This window comes from Stegostoma tigrinum, chromosome 2, assembly GCF_030684315.1.
Source record: "Stegostoma tigrinum isolate sSteTig4 chromosome 2, sSteTig4.hap1, whole genome shotgun sequence".
In the NCBI taxonomy this organism is placed as follows: Eukaryota; Metazoa; Chordata; class Chondrichthyes; order Orectolobiformes; family Stegostomatidae; genus Stegostoma; species Stegostoma tigrinum.
The window spans coordinates 62,550,434-62,567,344 of record NC_081355.1 but is presented as its reverse complement, the minus strand read 5'-3'; the positions used below and the strand labels follow the sequence as shown (position 1 = coordinate 62,567,344).

Here is a 16,911-nt window from a genome sequence, read left to right as displayed (position 1 = left end):
TGAAATGCTGTTGAAGTGTCCCAAAACTTTTCAGTTTATTTGTGAATGAAATCTTGTCAGAATACAACAGCAATTACTGTTTCTAGCAGATTCACAGGATGTGGGCATTGTTGGCTGGGCCAGTATTTATTGCCCAGAGGACAGTTAGGAGTCAACCATATTGGCATGGGTCTGGAGTCATATGCAGTGCAAACCAGATAGGACAGCAGCCCTTCCGTTTGTGAACTATAGGGATTTTTCCTCACAATACGCAATGGTCAAGTCTAGACTCTTAACTCCAGAGATAACAAGGTGTACAGCTGGGTGAACACAGCAGGCCAAGCAGTGTCAGAGGAGCAGGAAGTCTGACATTTTGGGTCTGGACCCTTCTTCAGAAACAGGGGCCCATCCAGCTCAACACCAAGTTATCTCAGATTCTCCAGTGTCGGCAGATCCTACTATCTCTTAACTCCAGATTTTTTTTGATTGGATTCAAATTCCACGCTCTGGCATGGTGAGATTTGAACCCAGATTCCCAGGACATTGCCTTGGTGTCTGGATTAGTAGTCCTGGTCGTAACATCCCCTCAGATAACTCTACAAAAATCCAAGGAGTGCAGCCTTCCTTTCCATTTACAAAGACAGATTCTGATGGAAGAACACTCTGGATTTTTGAAGTGCCTATAGTTAGAAGCCCTGTTCATAAACTCCAACGCATCATTCTCCGACACTTCTGCCATCTGCAATCCGACCCCATCACCAAAGACATTTTTCCATCCCCACCCTTGACTGCTTTCCAGAGGGACCACTCTCTCCGTGACTCCCTTGTCCGCTCCACACTCCCCTCCAACCCCACCACACCTGGCACCTTCCACTGCAACCGCAGGAAATGCTACACTTGCCCCCACACTTCCTCCCACACCCCCATCTCAGGCCCCAAGAAGACTTTCCACATCAAGCAGATGTTCACCTGCACATCCGCCAATGTGGTATACTGCATCCACTGTACCTGTTGTGACTTCCTTTACATCGGGGAAACCAAGTGAAGGCTTGGGGACCGCTTGGCAGAACACTTACGGTCGATTCGCAACAAACAACCAAACCTCCCAGTCGCGAACCATTTCAACACTACCTCCCATTCCTCAGATGACATGTCTATCCTGGGCCTCCTGGAGTGCCACAACACTGCCACCCGAAGTTTGCAGGGACAGGAACTCATATTCCACTTGGGAACCCTGCAGCCCAATGGTATCAATGTGGGTTTCACAAGCTTCAAAATCTCCTCTCCCCCCAGTGCATTCCAAAACCAGCCCAGATTGTCCCCGCCTCCCTAACCTGTTCTTCCTCTCACCTATCACCTCCTCCCACCTCAAGCTGCACCTCCATTTCCCACCTACCAACCTCATTCCGCCTCCTTGACCTGTCCGTCCTCCCCGGACTGACCTATCCCTTCCCGACCTCCCCACCTACACACACCTCTACAGACTCCATCCCCACCTCTTTAACTTGTCATCTCCTCTCCACCTATCTTCTTTACTCTCCATCTTTGATCCGCCTCCCCCTCGCTCCCTATTTATTCCAGTTCCCTCTCCCCATTCCCCTCTCTGATGAAGGGTCTAGGCCCAAAATGTCAGCTTTTGTGCTCCTAAGATGCTGCTTGGCCTGCTGTGTTCATCCAGCTCCATACTTTGTTATCTGAGATTCTGACCTGCGTATTTTACGTAATTTTTTTTTACAAACTTCCTTCTGTTGAATTTAATTGCATTGCTTAACATTCTGATAAGTGATGAAGTCACTCTCATGTAATAGTCCACAAGAGGGCACTCTTGTCTTGTTACCAACTAACCTGTTGCAGCATTTACATAGATTTAAATGTGTTTTGTTCATTTCAACATGTCAATGTAGGTACAATATATAGATAGTGCCAGACACAGACAATATTGTCAGATTCAAAGACAGACACAAATGCAGAGAATGACACACAGCAACTGTAGAACATGCCCATTTCCTCCTCACTTCCTCTGTTTTTTCCATTCTAAATGCAAGATTTAGTAGATTTCAAAATCTGTGACACACAATCCCGGGTATAGAAATATTTCCTGTTTTGTTTCTGTAAGGTGGCTTAGATATTCAGTCTGGTGCAGACTATGTTGTTCATGACAGGACCTCTGCATATGTAGAAATATGGTACATCACGTCCCACGGCCAAAGGCTTCATATGGTGACCAGCAAGCAGAAATTTCCTCTCTGACCTTGCCGTCTTGACCTTCTGTTGCTAGTTTGACCTCCTGTCTGTGCATTGCCCACTGAGTAATTTTTTTACTTCGGTGTATACTGTCATTTTGTTGACCTGGTTCTGAATGCTACCTGCATTCAAATGTAAAGCCTTAATTTTATCTTTTCATTAGCTTTGAAATATCAAGCCTTGATTGTTGTTGTGTTCTGTTCTTTTTCTTTCTGTCCCTTCCTGCCAGTCTGTAACTCTTAATTCCCACATTATTGTCTCTACTGTTTGATATCTCACATCCCTCCACATTTAATCAATTGCCCCGACATCGAATCAAGATGGCAGCAGCAGAGTAGCCAGTGTCCGGGCTCCTGTGCCGGGGGCTCACCCACTCGTCCACTTTTCATCTTCAATTCTTTTCTTTTTTTGCTCTCGCTCTTACTTTCCTCACCTTTTGGCAGAAGGTGGCAATGACTGGTGAGCCCGGAACGGGACTCTGATGGATGACGGCGAGGAGGTGGCTGTCGGAGCTGGTACAGGCATGTTTTGGGCAGCTACTGCAGGAGGCCTTGGCAGCTCCACACGGCCATTGTGGCTATGCCTAGTGGTGTTTTACTTCTTTGGCAGCACAGCGAGGGATTCCAATGGACAGGTCAGCAGTAGCTTCAGTGGTGGGGTGGTTTCAGCCTGGCATCCAGATTCATTTAGGGGGAACTTTGCGTCATCCCCCTTCCCGGGATCAGAGACCCGCAATGAGATTGGATTCTTGGCAAGCCATCTGCAGAATCTTAGGGCCTGGGATTCCAGTGGCTTGGTGTGGATGATCTGCTTCAGCAGTGGCTTCCAGCCCAGTATTCCAGCAAACCGGCATGGTGGTCTTGCTGCAGTGCTGTCTGAACCCAAACCCAGTAGCCGTGAATTTAACTAAACTGGACATAGTCTTAAGTTTTTTTTATTCTTGTCTTATCTATGCTGACTTTTTATTATAGGCATCATGTCGTTTTTGTAAAAAATACAAATGACGATAAATGACTGTTCTATTCTCTCACTTGACAGCTGGCAATCTCTCTTTCCTGTGCCATAGACCTACCAGAGTCATTCATGCTAAATGAAGGTCCGATATTATGAAGAAATGACTTCCTTTGAAGTTAAGAATGCCAAAACTTAGCCCCTGTATTTAAGCTAGCTTGCAGTGTTTATCACCCGTGTAACTGCCATTGCTAAACTAAAGGTGACAGCATTGACCTTCAAATTTAAAAGTAAACTGAAAGCCCATCAGTATAAACACACAGTCAATGTAGATATTTTTGTTTGAAGAAAAAGATCAATTTATGTTCCTTTTAATTTTGACTCACCAGCACACACAATGCTAGGCACGTGAAGGAAGTCCAACTGCTGGGTGAGAATGCTTGGAACATACATATCCATTTCAAGCTGCCAGTTTCATGCAGCAGCTTTGCAGAAAGCATTGAAAATAACAGCAATGCAATTCATTTCTTCTACATTAGCTGTTGAGCTCTAATTGAGTATTCTGCTCCATTAATTCTGAGTGCAAGACAAGGAGGGTGAATATGAATAACTAATTAGCAATCATTTTAATCAACTCAGAAGTGTTGTTTTCAACGCAACAACTATTAAAATGCTTTCCTTTTGTGAAGAAACTTTTTGAATCAATTTAACAAAATAGGAAGATAATTAGATGCATATTTATGAAATTCTTAAATTTGTTGGGCAGAATCTGATCAGAAATTAACAAGTGTCAAGTTTGGCAAGTTTCACGGAGGGCTTCTCTCCATCAGTCTTTATGAGTTTTGTCACACCATCGTCCCAAAACTCATGCCATCACCAATGTGCCATGATTCTATGGCACCCTGTTTATTCTATCCTCTCACTCCCATCACATCTCAGGATTTCCAGCCCGCGCCACCTTTAAAGGCCAGCCATGCACCCAGTCAAAGGCTGGCAGTCCACTGCTGCCCTGCAAGCTTCCTGTCAGTTGCCCCCAACATGTCAACAGATTGGCAGCCTGCTTTACCAACTGGAGGTCCTAGTGGATGGTGTAGCAGCTGCCCATGAAGCTGCTGAGGTGTTGATGACTGATTAAGGGCCTGATGAGCAAGCACCAAGCTAAAGTCACCAGGTTACCTGTCTAACTTACATTTTGAAAGTTGTTTCCATCTTGTTTCAATTTGGCAGGTGGGAGAACAGGAAGCTGAAGCTCATTGAGGAAAATGACAAAATAATGAGGATATTAATGCATGTAAGTAAGTTTCTCACCATTCATTAATGAAAACCTCAACTCACCATTCAACAGTTGTTTGGAAAACGGTACTTCTTGGTCTCGATGTCAGGAAATACCTAATTGGCAATTCTCCCAAATTTCTTGCCATTGCCCTTATGATTCAGCATGGAAACATTCTGTTTTTCATCATCTTTCTGTCCATCATTCTTCCCTCCCTTTTTGAGAGCAGTGACTCATGGGAACACAACTGAAATTTTAGCTCTTGTGACCAAATGCCCTAAATGCTGATACAGCAAAGACTGGCTAACCCATTAGGTGTCACAGTGGCTCAGTGGTTAGCACTGCTGCCTCACAACACCAGGAACCCGGGTTCAGTTCCATCCTTGGGCAACTTCTGCGTGGAGTTTGCATGTGAATTGTCTACAGGTGCTGCAGTTTCCTTCCATAGTCGAAAGTTTTGTAGGGTGGGTGGATTGGCTGTGTTAAATTGCCCATAGTGTTCAGGGATGTGTAGATTAGGGGGATGGGTCAGGGTGGGATATCTGAGGGTCGGTTTGGACTTGCTTGGGCCAAAGGGCCTATTTCCACTCTGTAGGGATTCCGTACATACACAGATCAGAGGTGAAACATGCAAGATCTCCAGGCTGTGTGACTATGTGCTTCATTTACTTCCATAATTGAACCAAGATCTCTACTATCCTTCTTACAACAATAGTCACCATTTTTATCCACTTGTTAGTGAGTCAAAATATAATTTTGAAATCCAATACACAGTCCGAAACCACCAAATTATAGAGTGAGACTAAAATATTAAGGCTTTCCATTATGTAATATGTATATTTGATCAAACAAAGAGATAAATCTATAAAGTGTGAATAAGTATGGTTTCATCTATATTTTTCATGAATGCTCTAACATGATTCATTTTCAACCCTCCTCTGCCTTAGCATTACTTTTAATCTCAATGGGAATGCTTCATTAACTAGGAAAACTGAAAGTTTTGCATAGATCAATTGTTATTAACTGTCTCCCCAACGTAAAATAGGGGCCCAGATATCATTGCCCTTCGATGAATCCTACAACTAGAAAAATCCAGCTCTCTATCCACTTCTATACTTGAATTTTTGTTTCTTAGTTTATATCTTCAATTTGCAAACAAAAATATTCTGAAAATTTATATCCATCATATTTAGTCTTTGACAAGATACACATAACATTTAATTGAGGATTATTTTATTTTCTAATCAATTCTAAAGTGAGAACTATATAGAGTAGGCACAGAACCATATAAACATGCGTTATCTTCTGTCACTAATCAGACATACAATGCATTAATCTTTTTGGAGCTTGATAAAATTTAAAAGAGACATTCAGTAATTACTTTTTAGCATAAAATCAATATATAGTAAAGCTGTAAGTTGTATTAGTGCTGTAAGGCTGCTATGTGAACTTATAGATTCCTTTTCATTTCTACAAGTAAATGAAGTATACATGTTTAAGTATGTTGCCAAATTAGCATTTTACACTGACTTTAATATGATCAAGCTAAAACCTTAGGTTAACAACACATTAAGTTATGATTGGATTTTCAAATTTGCACGAAGTTATAGATAAAACATGCTTTAAAATGGAAATGACAACATTTTGAAACACACATTGCGATCTTACCATGCAAACAAATCCCTGCATCGAAATCCAAATAAAATAAAGATTTATTGTTCTTAAAGTAAAAGATGACTAAGATCCGCTTGACTGAATTTTTTAACCTTCCTGGCTAATTATATAGAGTTATAGAGATATATAGCAAGGATGCAGACTCTTCAGTGCAACTTGTCCATGCTGACCAGATATCTTAAATAAATCTAGTCCGATTTGCCAACATTTGGCCCATATCCCTTGAACCTTTCCAATTCATATACCCATCCAGATGCCTTTTAAATGTAATCATAACAGCCTCCGCCACTTCCTCTGGCAGCTCATTCCATGCATGCACCACCCTCTGTGTGAAAATGCTGCCTCTTGGGTCCCTTTTATGTCTTTTCCCTCTCAACTTAAACCTAAGCCCTCTAGTTTTGCACTCCCTCACCCTGGGGAAAAGACATTGCCTATTTACCCCATCCATGCCCTTCATGATTCTATAAACATCCATAAGGTCACCCCTCAGCCTCCAATACTCCAGGGAAAATAGCCCCAGCCTATTCAGCCTGTCCCTATAGCTCTAACATTCCATCACTAGCAACATGCTTGCAAATCTCTTCTCAATCCTTTCAAGTTTCACAACCTCCTTCATAAAGGAGGGAGACCAGAACTGCACGCAATATTTCCAAAAATGCTCGAACCAATGTCCTGTACAGCTGCAACATGACCTCCCAACTCCTATACTCAATGGACCAATGAAAGCAAGTATACTAACGTCTTTTTCACTATCCTAACTGCCTGTGACTCCAATTTCAAGGAACCATGAACCTCCACTCCAAGATCTCTTTGTTCAGCAACACTCCCCAGGACATTACCATTAAGTGTATAAGTCCTGCGCTGATTTACCTTTTCAAAATGCCGCACCTCACATTTGTCTAAATCAAACTCCGTCTGCCACTCTCCGGCTCCTTGGCCCATGTGATCAAAACGTACAGAGTTAACTTTCTTCGCTGTCCACTACACCTCCAATTTTAGAGTCATCTGCAAACTTACTAACCGTGCCTCCTATGTTCACATTCAAATCATTTATATAAATGACAAAAAGCACTGGACCCAGCACTGATCCTTGTGCTACACTGCTGGTTACAGGCCTCCAGTCTGAAAAGCAATCCTCCACCACCGTGCTCTGTCTTCTACCTTTGAGCCAGTTTTGTATCCAAAAAGCTAATTCTCCCTGTGTTCTGTGTGATCTAACCTTGCTAACCAGTCTACCATGAGGAACATTGTCAAACACCTTACTGAAGTCCATAAAGAGGAAGTTCTGAGGAATAGTCACCATACCCAAAACATTAACTCTGTTTTTTTTCCTTCATAGATGCTGCCAGACCTGCTGAGCTTTTCCAGCTATACTTTGTTTTTGTTCCATATAGATCACATCCACCTCTCTGCCCTCACCAATCCTCTTTGTGACTTCGCAGAAATCCATAGAAACCCTACAGTGTAGAAACATGCCATTCAGCCCAACAAGTTCACACTAACTCTCTAAACAGTATCCCACCCAGGCCCATATGCCTGCATTTCCCATTGCTAGCAATCTAACTTATACGTCCCTGAACACTACAGCGTAATTTTGCATGGCCAAGACACCTAACTTGTACATCTTTGGACAACTGGAGGAAACCAGAGCACCCTGAGGAAACCTGAGCAGACATGGGGAGAATGTGCAAACTCCACACAGACATTTGCCCAAGGTTGGAATTGAACCTGAGTCCCTAGTGCCATGAGGCAGCAGGTTGACTGCCATCCACTGAGCCACTGTGTCACCCACTTCCTCAAAACACTCAATCAAGTTACTGAGATATGGTTTCCCATGCATAAAGCCATGTTGACAATACCCAATCAGTCCCTGCCTTTCCAAATACATGTACATCTTGTCCCTGAGGAATCCCTTCAACAGCTTACCCACCGCTGATGTCAGCTTCACCAGTGTATAGCTCCCAGTAACTCATCACAATATTGACTCTATTTTATTTTGCGCTGGACATAATATTTTGCAGCAAGAGACACTCAGTTTAGGTTACGTCCTATTGAGCTTTTGCTGGAAAGATCCTGCAGCAAATGTAATTGTAGCCTTTCTTTATTTCAAAAATATATTTCATTCATAAAAGTATCTTTATACACATACACAGTCACTAATGCAGTTTGATTCTGTACAGTAGCATATTAAGGAACAAATAAATTTTGGAGTTTGACTATCCAACAAGCAAACCCAAGGCATTTCTTACCTGGACAAGACATAATTCCATGCATTTGAGACACCATGGTGTCTGATAGCTGAATGGACCCTCATTTAACTTTGACCAAAAGACCTCTGATGGTGGTCTTTTCCCACTATGCATTGGCGGCAGCTGCCCCAAGCTTTAATGCATCAGAGAGCACTTTGTCCTGGACTTTGAGAAGTGCCAGTCTGCAATACATGGTCAAGGCCAACTCCTTGCTCTGGAAGACCAACAAGCTTCGGGCAGACCAAACAGTGTCTTTCACTGAGTTGATGGTCCTCCAAGAGCAGTTGATGTTTGTCTTAGTGTGCATCCCGGGAAACAGACCATAGAGCACAGAGTCATGCATCACAGAGCTGCAGGGGGCAAACGTCAACAAAAGCTACTGTACCTTTCTCCAGATTTACTTTACAAAGGCACATTCCAGAAGGAGGTACTTGACAGTCTCTAGCCTCCCACTCAAGGGCAGTGTGCAGCAGCGCAGACAGAATGTGGCTACAAGAAGGATCTCACAGGTAATGCACCTCTCACCACCAGCCAAGCAACGTCTTGGTGCTGGTTAGAAAGCTCTGGTGATGAGGCATTCTGCCAAATGACTTTGCAGTCTCCTCATGGAGCAACCCTGCAGGATTCACCCTTTTGTTTTTTCACAGGGTCTCAACACTACATGCTAACTACTTCCTGATGGAGTTGTGGTCAAAGGTGTTGTCCTTTGCAAATTTCTCCATGAAGGACAGATGATACTGAATGGTCCAACTACTTGGGGTGTGCCGTGGTCATGAAACCAGTCCCAATCTTCGCCACACCGGGTGCAGGTAGAACCTCAGTACATGGTGGTGTTTGTGTACCAAGCATTTACGCTCACCTCGATGCAGCTACACACAAAGGTGACCATCAGGGTGAGGGTGGCATTGATATGTTCTTCCCCCCCTTACCCAGAGTTTTGTACATGGTATCCCTGCTGACACAGACCATCTTAGACCTCCAGATGAAGTGGAAGATGGCTCAGGTGACTGCAATGGCACAGGTTTTGGGAATTGGCCGGACCTGAGCCATGTACAACAGACAGAGTGCCTCACACCTGATGACCAGATTTTTACCTGCAATGGAGACGGAGTGGTGTTCCCAACAGTCCAGAGTCTGCCTCACCTTGGCGATGCGCTCCTCTCAAGATTTTGTGCATGCTCCGGCCCCTCCTGAACCATATTCCCAGTACCTTCAGGTAATCTGTCCTGACAGTGGCAGTGACAGAGTCATCCAGGTCCCAAAGAACATGGCTGTGCTGTTGTCTCGATTTACCCTGGCTTCTGAGGCCAGTATGGAACTGATTGCAGATGTTCATGAGCACTAACAGCTGATCCAAGCAGAAAACAGCTACATCATCCATGTACAGGGAGACTTTGACCTGTAGGCCTCTGCTGCCAGGAATAATCACCACTCTCTGGCTCACATCCTTCTTGATGGGCTCAACAAAAGGCGCTATACACCACAGAAACAAAGCAAGACAGAGTGGGCAGTCTGACTCTGATGGGGAGGCTCACTGATTGTAGCCTGTTGAAGGCTGGTTTCTGTCAGAGACTGATTCCCAGAAACCTTCTTTGAGGTTCAGGTATTTTAGTTGCCAAAACCACTTTGCAATGCAGCCCCAACTCGGTATTTGTGAGTTCCGAAGAAAGCACTCACAAATTTTTAGCTTAACTGGAACTTTGGTCCTCTCTTTGTAACTCTGATTAATAGATTTTATTTGAACAGATTGAAACATATCTTAAAATGCATTAAAAAGTGCAATTCTCCATGGACTACTTTGCAAACTCATCATTCACTTTGATTCAATTGTACTATGCAAATCATTACCATTTAGATCCAAAAGTGTGACTTGGTCAGTTTCAACAGTTCATAAGTTCCATATTGTAGAGTAAGATCTGATACTTTGAAGTGGTGTTCACAGTCTTATACTTCTGCTGACATCATCACCAAAATGTGGCAATGCATGTGCATTTTCTATGACTAAAACAGCAATTTGTCAGATTAGGTTTAGCAACAGTAGAAACCTCACAGTCACATGGTATGCACTGTTAACTCACCCAATCTTTAAAATTTAGCGCATTCCTTGGTGTGCTTTTGAACTGAATGAATGTGTTTGTATGCTTAATGGGTATTCATTTCATTTTCCAATGTGGCTTGAGATTGTGATCTCCAACTGCATTTTAAACAATATATAAGTCTTGCGCAATCTTCAGATGGTCTGTGGGTGACTGGTGTTGCTCTTGTTACTGCCAATCATCAGTTTAGAAGGAACCGCTAAGAAACACAAATGCGCGTTATAAATTTTAGAGCTGAGGACAAACTGTCAGCCGGTAGACTCATTTATTACATTATATAATTCAAATATAACTAACTGATATCATAAGGTTCAGCATTGTTTACAATTTTAATTGTGAAGACTTCCTGACCTTTCTTGTGAAATTCAGGTTTTGTTGAAAATACACTATTCCATTTATTCCCTTTAACAATTTTTCATTGTTGTTCTGACCTTTGTAATGCTGCCATTCACCAAACTAAGATTTAAAATGGAAAAAAGATCAGTTAGTGGAGGTGACTTGTCTAAGTGGCATTGGACAAACTCCAATATGGGTTAAGAGCTTAAGACATAGGAACAGAAGTGGGTCATTTAGGTCCATTAAAGCTGCTACGCCATTCAGTGAGATCATGGCTGATCTGCTAATCCTCACCTTACTTTCCCACCTTTTCTTAAGTCTTGATTCTCTTCATTCCCTTTAAAATCTATCCATCTCAGTCTTGAATATACTTTATGACTCAGCCTCTGTAGCCACCTGTGGTAAAGCATTCACAGATTCACCATCCTCTTAGAGAAATAAAAGTCCTAATCCATCCCGTCCCTCTCTTAATGGGGGTGCCCTTATTCTGTGATTACACCCTCTGGTCCTCGACTCTCCTACAATATAAAATACCCTTTCTGCATCTACCATGCCAAGCCCCCTAAGACGATGACAGACCCAATTTACCTAACTTTTCTTCAAAAGAAAAACCCTCCATACCCAGAATCAATCTAATAAACTTCTCTCTAGACTGCCTGTCATACCATAGAACATAGAACATTACAGCACAATACAGGCCCTTCAGCCTTCGATGTTGTGCCGACCTGTCACACCAATCTGAAGCCCATCTAACCTACACTATTCCATGTACATCCATATTCTTGTCCAATGATGACATAAATGTACTTAAAGTTGGCGAATCTACTACCGTTGCAGGCAAAGCATTCCATTCCCTTACTACTCTCTGAGTAAAGAAACTACCTCTGACATCTGTCCTATATCTTTCACCCCTCAATTTAAAGCTATGACCCTCGTGCTCGACGTCACCATCCTAGGAAAAGGCTCTCCCTATCCACCCTATCCAACCCTCTGATTATTGTATATGTCTCAATTAAGTCACTTCTCAACCTTCTTCTCTCCAATGAAAACAGCCTCAAGTCCCTCAGCCTTTCCTCGTAAGACCTTCCCTCCATACCAGGCAACATCCTAGTAAATCTCCTCTGCACCCTTTCCAAAGCTTCCACATCCTTCTTATAATGCGATGACCAGGACTGTATGCAATACTCCAAGTGCGGCCGCACCAGAGTTTTGTACAGCTGCAGCATAACATCTTGGTTCCTGATCTCAATCCCTCTATTAATAAAAGCTAAAACACTGTATGCCTGCTTAACAGCCCTGTCAACCTGGGTGGCAACTTTCAAGGATCTGTGTACATGGACACTGAGATCTCTCTGCTCATCTACACTACTAAGAATCTTACCATTAGCCCAGTACTTTGCATTCCCGTTACTCCTACCAAAGTGCATCACCTCACACTTGTCCACATTAAACTCCATTTGCCACCTCTCAGCCCAGCTCTGCAGTTTATCTATGTGATAATGTGTTTTTCCAAAGCTAAAGAAACCAAAACTATTCACAATATTCCAACTACAATCTAATTAGTGCTTTGTACAGTTTTAGCAAGATTCCCTATTTTTATACTCCATTCTCTTTTGAAACAAAAACCAGCATTCCACTTGCCTTCTCTACTACCCATCGAATTTGTATTTAAACTTTTGTGACTCTTGTGCTCGGATCCTCAAGTCCCTTTGTGCTGCAACTTTTAAAATAATATTCAACTGCTGTATTCTTCCTCCCAAATTGCGCAACTTCACATTTTCCCGTATTATTTTCCATGCACCAAGTTTTTGCCCATTCACTTAAGCTGTCTGTATTTTTCTGTACATTCCTTGTGTAATCCTCACCATTTGCCGAAGCACCTATTTTTTGTGTCATTCACAAACTTGGCTGCAATTCACCTCTGTAATCTAAGACATAATTATATTGAGTCATTTGGTTGAGTCATTAGTTAAGTAATCAGAGGTTCCCTTTTACATTTTATTTATGACAGCAGAATACTGATGGCTACTACTTACTACCAACAAGTTTTATCAATTAAAAATACTATTCTACCCTAGCAGTCAAAAATCCCTGTATCTCACAGAGCAGCATCGAAGAGTGCAGTATTATGTACACTGCTCTTTTATTTACGTTAAACTGTTCTGGAAAGTTTACTTTGTTTATCCCAATCCCCCTCAAATTAGCATGCTTTTGAATTTAACTTTTCTCTTTAGGAAAGTGGGCAGTGATCTTGACAATAGCTCATTGGGGACCTGCATTTTCTTCAGTTGGTCCCAATAAATTCACCTCTGTGTACACTAGAACAGGACTTGATCTAGATGACAGGATATAATGGGTAGACCAATTCTGTTCTCACCCAGCATCTGCAAGTGCAGGTGATATTTCTGGGGCAGATCCCATGCTGCTACTTCCTCCCACAAACCCCACCCCCCCTCCTTAACATAGTTGTGATAAGCCCAGTTGTAACGCCTATACCATCAGTTGTATGCTCTGGGTGTGCATCTGCTAAATGAACAGCAACTAATTACATAAATATTGGACAAATATCCCAAATCTTATCAACAAAATTTGATACCTGGCCACAGTATTAGTAGGAATGACCACCACAAGTTCTGCAGGGCAAGTCCTGTCTTGATGTTGAGAGCATCGTCATTCATGTTATGTAACACTGCCAGTGTGCTTAACAGGATAGAGCAGTGCAGGAGTAGTGGCTCAAAACTATGTATCTTCAGGCACTATCAGCTGCAGTAGAATTAATTTCAGCCTACAATAGGGTGTTAATCTCATGGCCCAGCATGTTCCTTACTTGACCATTACTATCAAGACAAGGGTTCAACCCTGGTCCAATATGAGTACAGGAAGGCACACTGGGTGTGTGGCACTAGTGCATACCTTAAAAAGAGATGCGAACCTGATGAACCTACGACACAAGATTACATGCAAAGCAGCAGATATAGGTTGAAATAGACAAAGTGATGGTTTGATCAGATGCAATCTCTGCAGTCCTGGCACATAACATGCATGCTGATGAACAAACCAGTGGAGGAAGATCCAAAAACAAACTTAATCTCAATGGGCGAGACCAGGATATCAATGTGAAAAAAAAACAAGGTTAAATCACTTACATGGTGAAGCTGGATAACACAGCAGGCCAAGCAGCATCAGAGGAGCAGGAAAGCTAACGTTTTGGGTCGAGACCCTTCTTCATTTTCATCCACTTCCTGCAGTTGCAGGGAAAAGAGCCGGGGATGCTGGGGCTGGAGGGGAGTGCGGAGTGAACAAGGGAATCTTGGAGAGAGTAGCCAGAAGGCAAATAATGGTGGGGAAGGAAAAATATCAGGATTGCAGATGGCGGAAGTGTCGGAGGATGATGCGTTGGATCCGGAGGTAGGTAGGGTGGTACGTGAGGACAAGGGGGATTCTGTTTTGGATTTTCTCATTGTGGGGAGGGGGTGTGAGGGACAAGTTGCAGGAAATGCAGGAGACACGGTCAAGGGCGTTCTCGCCCACTGCGGGTGGGAAGTTGCGATCCTTGAAAAACGAGGACATCCGAGATGTACGGGAGTGGAATGCCTCATCCTGGGAGCAAATGTGGTGGAGGCAAAGGAATTGGGAATAGGGGATGGCATTATTGCAGGAAGGTGGGTGGGAGGAGGTGTATTCTAGGTAGCTGTGGGAGTAGGTAGGCTTGAAATAGATATCGGTTTCAAGGTAGTTGCCCAAGATGGAGACAGAGAGGTCCAGGAAGGAGACAGAGAGATATTAGAGATGGTCCAGGTGCACTTAAGATTGGGTTGGAAGGTGTTGGTAAAGTGGATGAATTGTTTGAGCTCCACGTGGGAGCATGAGGCGGCACCAATACAGTCATCAATGTAACGGAGGAAAAGGTGGGGTTTAGGGCCAGTGTAGATGCGGAAGAGGGACTGTACCACGTAACGTACAAAGAGGCAGGCATTGCTTGGGCCCATGCAGGTGCCCATGGCCACCCCCTTTGTCTGTAGGAAGTCGGAGGAATTGAAAGAGAAGTTGTTGAGCGTAAGGACAAGTTCAGCTAGGTGGATGAGGGTGTTGGTGGAGGGGGGCTGGTCAGACCTGCGGGACAGGAAGAAGCAGAGGGCCTTCAGGCCATTTGTATGGGGAATGCGGGTGTATAGGGACTGGATGTCCATGGTAAAGATGAGGCATTGGGAACCGAGGAATTGGAAGTCCTGGAGCAGGTGGACGGCATGGGTGGTGTCACAGACATAGGTATGGAGTTCCTGGACTAAGGGCGAGAAAATGGAGCCCAGGTAGGTGGACATGAGTTCGGTGGGGCAGGAGCAGACGGAGACAATGGGTCAACCAGGACAGTCAGGTTTGCGGATTTTCAGAAGGAGATAGAAGCGGGCGATGAGGATGGAGGCTGTGGGTGGGCAGTCACCTGAAGTGATGAGATTGTGGATAGTTTGAGAGATGATGGTTTGGTGGTCAGGGGTGGGGTCATGATCAAGGGGCCAGTAGGAAGAGGGGTCAGAGAGTTGGCATCTGGCCTCGGTGATGTAGAGGTCAGTGCACCATACTACTCCTGCGCCTCCCTTGTCCACGGGTTTAATGATGAGGTTGGGATTGGAGCGACGGGAGCGGTGGGCAACATGTTCTGTGGGCGAGAGGTTGGAGTGGGTGAGAGGGGTGGAGAGGTTGAGGCGATTGATGTCATGACGGCAGTTGGAGCTGAAGAGGTTGAGGGAGGGTAGGAGGCCCTAGGGTGGTGTCCGGGAGGAGGGGGTGCGTTGGAGGTGGGAGAAGGCGTCAGTAGAGGGAGGGTTAGGCTCACGGTTAGAGAAGTAAGCGCGGAGGCAGATGCGGCAACGGCAGAAAAACTGCTCAACATCCAAGCGTGACCGGTATTTGTTGATGTGTGGGTAGAGGGGACAAAGGTGAGCCCTTTACTGAGGACTGAACATTCATACTCAGTAAGGGACAGGTCTTGGGGGATGGTGAAGACTTGTCAGGGCTGGGTGCTGCTGTCTCCTCTGGAGCTGCTGGCTGTGGAGGCGGTGGGTGGGGCGACGTCGGCATTGACTGTGGGCGGAGTTGTGGTGGTGGGCGGAGTTGTGCGGCTGTGGGCGGTGGGCAGAGTTGCATCAGCGTCAGTGGTGGGTGGAGCGCTGTTGGCATCTGTGTTGGGCAGAACAGGGTAGGGGTTGGCAGCAGTGATGACGGTAGGTGCGTCCTCAGTTTCTATGGTGTTGGATTCGGAAATGGAGGCGGTGACATTCGCTGTCCCGGAAGTGGTGTATCCAGTGGCGGAGGATGTGACGTCATCCTCTGACAGTGGCCATATGGCCACTGATGGTGGGCACATTGTGGAGAAGGTCCTGGGTAGGGTTGGGGATTTGGGAGGTGGAGGAAGCCCGTTTTGGGTGGTGGGCTCGAGAAAGTTTACTGTCCTTTTGGTGTTTTGTGTCCAATAAAGCTGAGTAGAATTGTGAAATCAGATTGTGGATCCTACGAAGAAGAAAAAAAATAGGAAAGGTCCTTTGCAGGTCTGGGAGAGGAGGCCCTGAGCTGGGGTAGGCTTGATTGTAGCGCCTGGAGTTGCCAGCACATTGCTGCGAGTGTGTGTTTCAGGAATCACAGGGAGAAACGCTTCTGAAGGGTCTCAATCTTCTGAATGTAGACATTGTCACGGTTGGGGTCAAATCATCCCAATCCCAGGCCCCAAGAAGACTTTCTTCACCAAGCAGATGTTCACCTGCACATCTGTCAATGTGGTATGCTGCATCTGCTGTTCCCGTTGTGGCCTCCTCTACATTGGGGAAACCAAGCAGAGGCTTGGGGACTGCTTAGCAGAACACCTACACTTGGTTCGCACTAAACATGTGCACCTCCCAGTCGTGAACCATTTCAGCTCCCCCTCCCATTCCGCAGATGACATGTCCACCCTGGGCCTCCTGCAGCGCCAACCTGAATGTTGCGGGAGGACTTCACAAGCTTCAAAATCTCCCCTCGCCCCCACCGCATCCCAAAACCAGCCCAGCTTGTCCCCGCCTCCCTAACCTGTCCTTCCATCTATCCCTTCCTCCCACCTCAAGTCCCACCCCCATCT

The 16,911-nt window shown here is 44.6% G+C and overlaps 1 long non-coding RNA gene across 1 annotated transcript; it reads left to right on the top strand.

The window, feature by feature from the left end:
* Positions 1-4,405: 4,405 nt before the first annotated feature.
* LOC125462481 (uncharacterized) lies at positions 4,406-10,163 on the top strand. Its single transcript, XR_007249664.1, has 2 exons — positions 4,406-4,465; positions 9,018-10,163. It is a non-coding gene; the product is annotated as an uncharacterized LOC125462481 (long non-coding RNA).
* The last annotated feature ends 6,748 nt before the right edge of the window (positions 10,164-16,911 follow it).